The 10,123-nt window shown below is 38.7% G+C and overlaps 1 non-coding gene across 1 annotated transcript; it reads right to left on the reverse strand.

Annotated features, from left to right (window-relative positions):
* Positions 1-8,030: 8,030 nt before the first annotated feature.
* LOC130952820 (small nucleolar RNA R71) lies at positions 8,031-8,138 on the reverse strand. Its single transcript, XR_009074996.1, has one exon. It is a non-coding gene; the product is annotated as a small nucleolar RNA R71 (small nucleolar RNA).
* Positions 8,139-10,123: the final 1,985 nt, after the last annotated feature.

Genomic DNA, 10,123 nt, shown 5'->3' on the forward strand with positions numbered 1-10,123 from the left:
TACTATCCTTTTGCGTCTGTCACTACGCCCTACAGTCGCGAGTTTGAAGCTCGTCACAGTCATCCCATCCCAGATCCTACTCGAAATACCACAAACAACGTTTAGACTTTCTGAATCTCAAGAATGCTGCCAATGGATTCAGCCTATACCACGAAGATTCTAATCTCGGATTCAGATGCCCCATTGTCAAAGGGGAGTCGATGTGAATCATTGATTAGAAACCCAAGACATATACATTCAAGCTTGTCTTCATGTAGAACGGAAGTGGTTGTCAATCACGCGTTCATAAGTGAGAATGGTGATGAGTGTCACAAAATCATCACATTCATCATGTTCTTGTGTGCGAATGAATATCTTAGAATAAGAATAAGCATGAATTGAATAGAAGAACAATAGTACTTTGCATTAATACTCGAGGAACAGCAGAGCTCCATACCTTAATCTATGGTGTGTAAAAACTCCAACGTTGAAAATACATAAGAACAAGGTCTAGGCATGGTCGAATGGCCAGCCCCCAAAACATGATCAAGAGATCAAAAGATGATCAAAAGATAGAAAAACCGATCCCAGCACAGTAGTAAAAAGTTCTATTTATACTAAACTAGTTACTAGGGTTACAGAAATCCACTTCCGGGCCCACTTGGTGTGTGCTTGGGCTGAGCATTGAAGCTTCCACGTGTAGAGGCCTTCTTTGGAGTTAAACACCAGTTTGTAACTTGTTTCTGGCATTTGACTCTGGCTTACAACTTGTTTCTGGCATTTAACGCCAGAATAGGGTAGAAAGCTGGTGTTGAACGCTAGTTTACGTCATCTAAACTCGGGCAAAGTATGGACTATTATTTATTACAGGAAAGCTATGGATGTCTACTTTCTAACGCAGTTGAGATCGTGCCATTTGGACTTCTGTAGCTCCAAAAAATCCATTTCGAGTGCAGGGAGGTCAGAATCCAACAGCATCAGCATTCCTTTTTCAGCCTCTGAATCAGATTTTTGCTAAGGTCCTTCAATTTCAGCCAGAAAATACCTGAAATCACAGAAAAACACACAAACTCATAGTAAAGTCTAGAAATGTGAATTTTGCTTAAAAACTAATAAAAATATACTAAAAAGTGAATAAAACATACTAAAAACTATAAAAAAAATTGCCAAAAAGCGTATAAATTATTCGTTCATCAAATACCAAACACCGTGGACCGAGTTATGGACTGCCAAAGTTGGTCACAAATTACTTTTTACCCAAAACTAGAAATCATCAATTTTTCTAATGTTCACAAGCCAAATTCATTTCCACTCATCCAAATGACCACAACCCAACCACATTCACATAATTACACTCAACTAAAACTAAACCCACCTCATCTTCACAATTTCACTCAAAACTATCAAATTCTACACCTCAATTCTGATGACAAGTCATCTTATGCTAGCTTTTCAAGCATTTTTCACTTGTTTCATTAGGTTTTATGCACTTTCTTGCATTGTAAGTAAGTAATTTAGAGTACATGGATATGTTAAACCAATCAACCATCTTGTATTTGACACAAAATTATAAGGTTTAACCTAGAATTAATTGGTTTTTGAATGATTTATAAACCTTTTGAATTTGGTAATGCTTTGATTGTTTGTTTTGATTACTTGTAGGTGAAGAAATGATGAAAAAAAGGAAAAAAAAGGAATCTTAGAGCACACTTTGGACCTTAGGCCACGCTTTGAAAAGCGTGACACAAGGCACAAAAGCGTGGTGTTCAACAAAGGAGCAAGGGCCATAGAAGGCCATAGCGCTTAAAGATTTGGCGCAGTGCTCTTTTGTTAAGCGCTAAAGAAGGGGCACACCAGTATCATACCAAACAAGGCCAAGGAAGTGATCAAGGCATAGCGCTTGCTAATTTGGTGATGCGCTTTCTCTTTTACCGCCACAAGGAGCAACAACAAGGCCAGCGCTTGAATTGGAGAAAGCGCTACGCTTAATATCTTCACTTTATTGGGCTCCATTCCAAAATAAATGTAAAGCACAACTCCAAGCAATGAGGCCACCAAGTTTCGAACCTTGCACATGAGGCATAAGGGAAGCGCTACCTCACAAGGAAATTGCTAGTACATGAAGCCAGCAAGGTTCGAACTAGGAACCTTGCGCAAGCTTAAAGGGGTGTTGCACTACCTTGCAAAAGAAATTGGCACAAATTGGGAGCATGCAAGGATCGAAAGTGGAGCCTCACTCAAGCATGTAGCGCTGCGCTTAATTACTTAGCATAGCGCTATGAAGTTGACACGGGCCTGGGACAGGGAGCAAAATGGGTAGCGTTGCACTTTCTTTCTTCATGTGGCGCTTCCCTGGGAGCTACACCATGGCTCAACTTCAATTAAAAAGCCAATTTGGATCCAATTCTTCATGAATTTGAAAAGTCCACTCCAAATTTTGAAATTCAAAAATAGGAAGTGTATAAATAGAAGTTAGTTTGATTTAGAGAGGACCTTTTTGACACTTTTACTTTTCATTTTTCATATTTTGAGCTCATTTTAGATTTTAGCTTTGGGAATTGGGATTGAGAATTGAATTCTCTTCTTCTTTGTTCTAACTTATACACTCTTTACTCTTTATTTGAATCTTGGATTAAGAATTGAAGGAATTCTGTTTCATTCTTGATCTGAGATCTCTCTTTATTTACTTTCTACATAATTTCAAGGAATTGTGATTTGGATCTAAGTTTTCTTTCTGCTTTCATCTCTATTTCTTCTGCAATTATTCTCTATTGGATCAAGGAATGAATTGAGATCTAAACTTATTTTGTAGTCTCATTCAACCCCTGAGATCTTTAACCTGTCTTTTAGATTTTATGATTGAATTGAATTCACTTTCTGTATTGCTTCTTCAAGCAATTTTCCTTTTATGTTTGAGATCTGCTGAATTTTAATTCATCTTTTACTTCTCTATTGATTGGTATTTACATTTCCTTGTTTAATTCCTGAGATTCTAGCTCCCGTAACCCTTTATTTTTCAAGCAATTTACATTTCTTGCACTCTAAGCTTCAGTTATTTACATTTCTTACAATCTACGCTTCTGTCATTTACATTACTTGCACTTTAAGATTCAGCTCCTTTACTTCTTCTGCCCTTTATGTTGCTGTCAATTCCCCCTCTCCTTTTAAATTTCATGCAATTTAGCTTTTGTTGAATACAAATCACTCAAATCAACACTTGTTTTCTTGACTAAATCAACCACCTAACTAAAATTGCTCAATCCTTCAATCCCTGTGGGATCGACCTTACTCATATGAGTAATTACTACTTGATGCGACCCGGTACACTTGCCGGTGAATTTTGTGTTGGATCGTTTTCCACACATCAAATTCCTCAAACCTTACTATTCAATAATCAAACCAATTATTCACACATTAAATATCTAAAATCCATCCAATCTCTTATATCATCACACAATACACACATCAACTTACCTTCCTTACCTCTTTCTAGCCTCCGGCCCAAGATTCACGGCCTCCGGCCCAAATTCACAATTTAAATGCATATTCCATAAACCAATATTCCTCATCTAATTCATCAAATTCTCAACACACCAAACATACAAATTCAAACAATTCTCAACCCAATCATTAATTTATATTAGATATTAACTATACATATTAGCACCAACCATTTAAACAATCCAAACTTAATCCTAAGGGCATCTAGCCTAGGAATTCTCATCACACCACACGGTACTTTAATGAAACTTAAACCGTACCTCTTGTAGCCAAAATAATTGAGCTTCTTCTTGGAAGTCTCTACCAACCCTTAGTTCCAAGCCTCACCAAAGCTCCACAAGCAATACCAACCTCCCAATTGTGCACCAAAATCACCAAATACACTAACATAACCAATTTCACATACCTACATTAACCTATGGTTCATAAAAATAATAAATCACAAGGGTTAGAGGGTTCTTTCCTCAAACTCCAAACCAAATTTGAATTTAAAGAAGAAAACAAAAAATGGGCAGAGAACGGCGGATTACTGATGATCGGATATTTTGTACGCTTTTTGGGGGTAATTTCATATAGATTTTAGTGTGTTTTAGTTAGTTTTTAGTATATTTTTATTAGTTTTTAGGTAAAATTCATATTTCGGGACTTTACTATGAGTTTGTATGTTTTTCTGTGATTTCAGGTATTTTCTGGTTGAAATTGAGGGAGCTGAGCAAAAATCTGATTTAGGCTGAAATAGGACTCCTGATGTTGTTGGATTCTGACCTCCCTGCACTCGGAATGGATTTTGTGGAGCTACAGAAGTCCAAATGGCGCGCTCTCAATTGGGTTGGAAAGTAGACATCCAGGGTTTTCCAGCAATATATAATAGTCCATACTTTGCGCGAAGATAAATGACGTAAACTGGCATTTAACGCCAGTTTCATGTTGCATTCTGGCGTTCAGCGCCAGAAACAGGTTGCAAGTTGGAGTTCAACACCAGAAACAGGTTACAACCTGACGTTCAACTCCAGAAATAGCCCAGGCACATGAGAAGCTTAAGTCTCAGCCCCAGCACACACCAAGTGGGCCCCAGAAGTGGATTTCTGCACTGTCCATCTTAGTTTACTCATTTTCTGTAAACCTAGGTTACTAGTTTAGTATTTAAACAACTTTTAGAGACTTATTTTGTATCTCATTACATTTTTAGATCTAAATTTTGTACTTGTTGATGGCATGAGTCTCTAAACTCCATTGTTGGGGGTGAGGAGCGCTGCAGTGCCTCGATGAATTAATGCAATGATTTTTGTTTTCCATTCAAACACGCTTGTTCCTATCTAAGATGTTAATTCGTGCTTCACTATGAAGAAGGTGATGATCCGTGACACTCATCACCTTCCTCAATCCATGAACGTGTGCCTGACAACCACCTCCGTTCTACATTAGATTGAATGGGTATCTCTTAGATTCCTTAATCAGAATCTTCGTGGTATAAGCTAGAATACATTGGCAGCATCCTTGAGAATCCGAAAAGTCTAAACCTTGTCTGTGGTGTTTCGAGTAGGATTCTGGGATTGGATGACTGTGACGAGCTTAAAACTCGTGAGTGTTGGGCGTAGTGACAGACGCAACTGGATCAATGGATCTTATTCCGACATGATCGAGAACTGACAGATGATTAGCCATGCTGTGACAGAGCATTTGGACCATTTTCACTAAGAGGATGGAAAGTAGCCATTGACAACGGCGATGCCTGATGAGCGGATAATTTATACGCTTTTTGGCATTGTTTTTAGTGTGTTTTTAGTATGATTTAGTTAGTTTTTAGTATATTTTTATTAGTTTTTAATTAAAATTCACTTTTCTGGACTTTACTATGAGTTTGTGTGTTTTTCTGTGATTTCAGGTATTTTCTGGCTGAAATTGAGGGACCTGAGCAAAAATCTAATTCAGAGACTGAAAAGGACTGCAGATGCTGTTGGATTCTGACCTCCCTGTACTCGAAGTGGATTTTCTGGAGCTACAGAAGCCCAATTGGCGCGATCTCAATGGCGTTGGAAAGTAGACATCCTGGGCTTTCCAGAAATATATGATAGTCCATACTTTGCTCAAGATTTGATGGCCCAAACCGGCGTTCAAAGTCACCTTCAGAATTCCCAGCTTTAAACGCCGGAACTGGCACCAAAGTGGGAGTTAAACGCCCAAACTGGCACAAAAGCTGGCGTTTAACTCCAAGAAGAGTCTCTACACGAAAATGCTTCAATGCTCAGCCCAACTGAGAGGATGGGAGGTAGCCACTGACAACGGTGAAACCCTTGCATACAGCTTGCCATGGAAAGGAGTAAGAAGGATTGGATGAAGACAGTAGGAAAGCAGAGAGACGGAAGGGACAAAGCATCTCCATTCGCTTATCTGAAGTTCTTACCAATGAATTGCATAAGTATCTCTATCTTTATCTTTTATTCATATATCATCCATAACCATTTGAGTCTGCCTGACTGAGATATACAAGGTGACCATAGCTTGCTTCATACCAACAATCTCCGTGGGATCGACCCTTACTCGCGTAAGGTTTATTACTTGGACGACCCAGTGCACTTGCTAGTTAGTTGTGCGAAGTTGTGTTTATGCCATGGTATTGAGCACCAAGTCTTTGGGGCCATTACTAGGGATTATTTGAGTTGTGAAAAGTAGTGATCACAATTTCGCATGTCAAGTTTTTGGCGCCGTTGCCGGGGATTGTTTCGAGTATGGACAACTGACGGTTCATCTTGTTGCTTAGATTAGGTATTTTTCAGAGTTCTTAAGAATGAATTCTAGTGTTTCAAGGTGATGATCTTATCATCACCAAAGCTGATTGATTCTCATCAATTTAGCTCTTGAATGCAATGTCCTGCTGAAGCTTGGCTATCCATGTCTAATTCCTTTATACTGAAGCTTTAGACTAACATTGCATGATTCCTGGAATTCTCATTAAGAATTTTGATACCTTTATTTTCTTTGCCACTTAATTTTCGAAAAAACCAAAAAAAAAATTACAAAATCATAAAAACCAAAAATATTTTATGTTTCTTGTTGAGTCTATAGTCTCATTTTAAGTTTGGTGTCTTGCATGCATTGTTTATTTGATCTTGGTTCTGTTTTCAAGTCAATAATACAGGGAACTGAAGATTCAGTACATGCAACAGAGGAGTTATACAGAAAAAGCTGGGCGTTCAAAACGCCCAGTGAAGAAGGCAGACTGGCATTTAAACGCCAGCCAGGGTGCCTGGCTGGGCGTTTAATGCCCAAAAGGGTAGAGCTTTGGGCGTTAAACGCCAGAATGTGCACCATTCTGGGCGTTTAACGCCAGGATGGCACAAGAGGAAAGATTTTGTTTTTAATGCAAATTTTTTTTTCAAGTTTTCAAAATTTTTCAAAATCAAATCTTTTCAATCAAATCTTTTTCAAAATCAATTTCTTTCCTTTTTCAAAGATACTTGCTAACAATTAATGATTTGATTCAACATTTCAAGTATGTTGCCTTTTCTGTTGAGAAAGGTTTAATGTCTGAATCATATCTTTTCTTGTTAGCCAAGTCATTAATTTTTAAAATCAAATCTTTTTAAATTGTTTTTCAAATCATATCTTTTCAATCATATCTTTTTAAAACCATAACTTTTCAATCATATCTTTTTAATCACATCTTTTTCAAAATAGTTTTCAATCATATCTTTTTGATTTCTAATTTCAAAATCTTTTTTAAAAATCACTTGATTTCTTTTCCACTCTTAGTTTTCGAAAATCAATTAAAGTTTTTCAAAATATTTTTAAAATCTTTTACCTAATTTTCGAAAATCTCTTCCCCTCTTCTCACATCCTTCTATTTATGGAGTACCACTCCTCCTCAATGCACAATTCGAACTCTATCTCACTAAGTTCGAATTCTTCTACCTCTTCCTTCTATTTTTCTGTTCCTCTAACACCTCAAGGAATCTCTATACTGTGACATAGAGGATTCCATATTTTCTTGTTCTTTTCTCTTTCATATGAGCAGGAGCAAAGACAAAAGCATTCTTGTTGAGGCTGACCCTGAACCTGAAAGGACCTTGAAGCGAAAGCTAAGAGAAGCTAAGGCACAACTCTTTGTAGAGGGCCTAACAGAAATCTTCAAAGAAGAAGAACCCATGGCAGCCGAAAACAACAACAATGCCAACAATGCAAGGAAGGTGCTGGGTGACTTTACTGCACTTACTCCCGACTTCTATGGGAGAAGCATCTCTATCCCTGCCATTGGAGCAAACAACTTTGAGCTTAAGCCTCAATTGGTTTCTCTGATGCAACAGAATTGCAAGTTCCACGGACTTCCATTGGAAGATCCTCATCAGTTTTTAGCTGAATTCTTGCAAATCTGTGACACTGTCAAGACTAATGGGGTTGACCCTGAGGTCTATAGACTTATGCTATTCCCTTTTGCTGTAAGAGACAGAGCTAGGATATGGTTGGACTCACAACCTAATGAAAGCCTGAACTCTTGAGAAAAGCTAGTCAATGCCTTCTTGGCAAAGTTCTTTCCACCTCAAAAATTGAGTAAGCTTAGAGTGGAAGTCCAAACCTTCAGACAGAAGGAAGGAGAATCCCTCTATGAAGCTTGGGAAAGATACAAACAATTGATTAGAAAATGTCCTTCTGACATGCTTTCTGAATGGAGCATCATAGGTATTTTCTATGATGGTCTGTCTGAACTATCCAAGATGTCTTTGGATAGCTCTGCTGGAGGATCTCTTCATCTGAAGAAGACGCCTACAGAAGCTCAAGAACTAATTGAAAGGGTTGCAAATAACCAATTCATGTACACTTCTGAAAGGAATCCTGTGAACAATGGGATAAATCAGAAGAAAGGAGTTCTTGAGATTGATACTCTGAATGCCATATTGGCTCAGAACAAGATATTGACTCAGCAAGTCAATTTGATTTCTCAAAGTCTGTCTGGAATGCAAAATGCACCAGGCAGTACTAAGGATGCTTCATCTGAAGAATAAGCTTATGATCCTGAGAAACCTTCAATGGAAGAGGTGAATTACATGGGGGAACCCCATGGAAACACCTATAATTCTTCATGGAGAAATCATCCAAATTTTTCATGGAAGGATCAACAGAGACCTCAACAAGGTTTCAATAACAATAATGGTGGAAGAAACAGGTTTAGCAATGGCAAGCCTTTTCCATCATCTTCTCAGCAACAGACAGAGAATTCTAAGCAGAACAACTCTGACTTAGCAACCATGGTCTCTGATCTAATCAAAACTACTCAAAGTTTCATGACTGAAACAAGGTCCTCCATTAGGAATTTGGTGGCACAAGTGGGACAGCTGAGTAAGAAAGTTACTGAACTCCCTCCTAGTACTCTTCCAAGCAATACAGAAGAAAATCCAAAAGGAGAGTGCAAGGCCATCAACATGGCCGAATTTGGAGAGGAGGAAGAGGCAGTGAACGCCACTGAGGAAGACCTCAATGGACGTCCACTGGCCTCCAATGAGTTTCCTAATGAGGAACTATGGGAATCTGAAGCTCAAAATGAGACCATAAAGATTCCATTGGATTTACTTCTGCTATTCATGAGCTCTGATGAGTATTCTTCCTCTGAAGAGGATGAGTATGTCACTAAAGAGCAAGTTGCTAAATACCTTGGAGCAATCATGAAGCTAATTGACAAGTTGTTTGGTAATGAGACTTGGGAGGATGAACCCCCTTTGCTCACCAAAGAACTGGATGACTTGTCTAGGCAGAAATTACCTCAAAAGAGATAAGATCCTGGGAAGTTTTCAATACCTTGTACCATAGGCACCATGACCTTCAAGAAGGCTCTGTGTGACTTAGGGTCAAGTGTAAACCTCATGCCTCTCTCTGTAATGGAGAAGCTAGGGATCTTTGAGGTGCAAGCTGCAAAAATCTCACTAGAGATGGCAGACAATTCAAGAAAACAAGCTTATGGACTTGTAGAGGATGTTTTGGTGAAGATTGAAGACCATTACATCCCTGTTGATTTCATAGTCCTAGAGACTGGGAAGTGCATGGATGAATCCATCATCCTTGGCAGACCCTTCCTAGCCACAGCAAAGGCTGTGATTGATGTTGATAGAGGTGAATTGATCATCCAAGTGAATGAAGAATCCTTTGTGTTTAAGGCTCAAGGATATCCCTCTGTCACCATGGAGAGGAAGCATGAAGAGCTTCTCTCAAATCAGAGTCAAACAGAGCCCCCACAATCAAACTCTAAGTTTGGTGTTGGGAGGCCATAACCAAACTCTAAGTTTGGTGTTGAACCCCCACATTCAAACTCTAAGTTTGGTGTTGGGAGGTTCCAACATTGCTCTGAGCATTTGTGAGGCTCCATGAGAGCCCTTTGTCAAGCTACTGACATTAAAGAAGCGCTTGTTGGGAGGCAACCCAATGTTATATTTTATCTATTTTCCTTTGTTATTTTATGTTTTCTGTAGGTTGATGATCATGAGAAGTCACAAAATCAATTGAAAAAGCAAAAACAGAATGAAAAACAGGAAGAAAAACAGCACACCCTAGAGGAAGATCCTGCTGGCGTTTAAACGCCAGTAATGGTAGCAGTTGGGCGTTTAACGCCCAGTCTGGCACCATTCTGGGCGTTTAACGCCAGAAAGGGGCACCA

The sequence above is a fragment of the Arachis stenosperma genome, chromosome 9 (genome assembly GCF_014773155.1).
Source record: "Arachis stenosperma cultivar V10309 chromosome 9, arast.V10309.gnm1.PFL2, whole genome shotgun sequence".
Classification (NCBI taxonomy): Eukaryota; Viridiplantae; Streptophyta; class Magnoliopsida; order Fabales; family Fabaceae; genus Arachis; species Arachis stenosperma.